The sequence below is a fragment of the Tympanuchus pallidicinctus genome, unplaced genomic scaffold (assembly GCF_026119805.1).
Source record: "Tympanuchus pallidicinctus isolate F22 unplaced genomic scaffold, pur_lepc_1.0 scaffold3, whole genome shotgun sequence".
Lineage (NCBI taxonomy): Eukaryota > Metazoa > Chordata > Aves > Galliformes > Phasianidae > Tympanuchus > Tympanuchus pallidicinctus.
The window spans coordinates 34,923,913-34,924,795 of NW_026294747.1; positions in this window are offsets into that span (position 1 = coordinate 34,923,913).

The following is an 883-nucleotide window of genomic DNA, read 5'->3' on the forward strand; positions in this document are numbered from 1 at the left end:
GCCCGGCACGGAGAGCCACGCCTCCACCGCGCCCCCTGCATCCACTGCAGCCAATAGGCGCTCGGGGGCGGGGCCTGCCCGAGGGGAACAAGCAGCGAGCATTTCCACACGTGCGAGCGGGCGGGCGTGGCCTGCGGGCAGCCGGCACAGCCCCTGCGAGGAGGGGGCGGGGCCAGCGCCATTGAGGAATTCTCCGCCGGCATGTCGGCGGCGCGGCGCGGCTACGAGCGAGTCCGGCATGTCCACGGGCCTTCTGCTGCTGCCGCTTCGATTCCTCTCCCGAAGCCGCTGCAAGAGCAGTCTCAACAACGGACGAAAAAATTTCATGGGGCATCAGGGCAGCTTCTCAGGGCAAAGAACACAACATTTCGTGACAGATTTATATAATAAAACAGCTCTTCCCCTAATTATTCACCCCCCAAGGCTTGTTGCATTGCTGGCGCTGTTGACAAAGACAGCCCCTGGGCTGGGCTGCCAGCACCCCGCTGTACCGCCAGAGCCACACGAGGCAGCCCGTCGCTGCTGAGCTTCACGTTCAGTTCAGTCAGAGCAAAAAGCAGACGGCGGCCGGGCTGCGCTCTCGGTACACCGGGGTCAATTAAGTACGGCCGCTCAGAGCCGCGTTGCTCTTCCCTCAACTACCAAGGCCATCAGCACCCCACTCGGTGTCCCACAGAGCCATCTTCCCAGTAAGACGCCTGTGGCCGTGGCTGTGACCGTGACTGTTTCTGTGTGTGGTACTATCACGGGGATCAGCTTCACTTCTGCTGCCCTCCAGAAGCCAGAACCTGTCCAGTTTCACCCCAAAAGCCACATCTAGGCAGGGCATTCTTCCCTCACCATCAGGTCTGGGATCATAGAACCACAGAATTTTTTGAGTTGG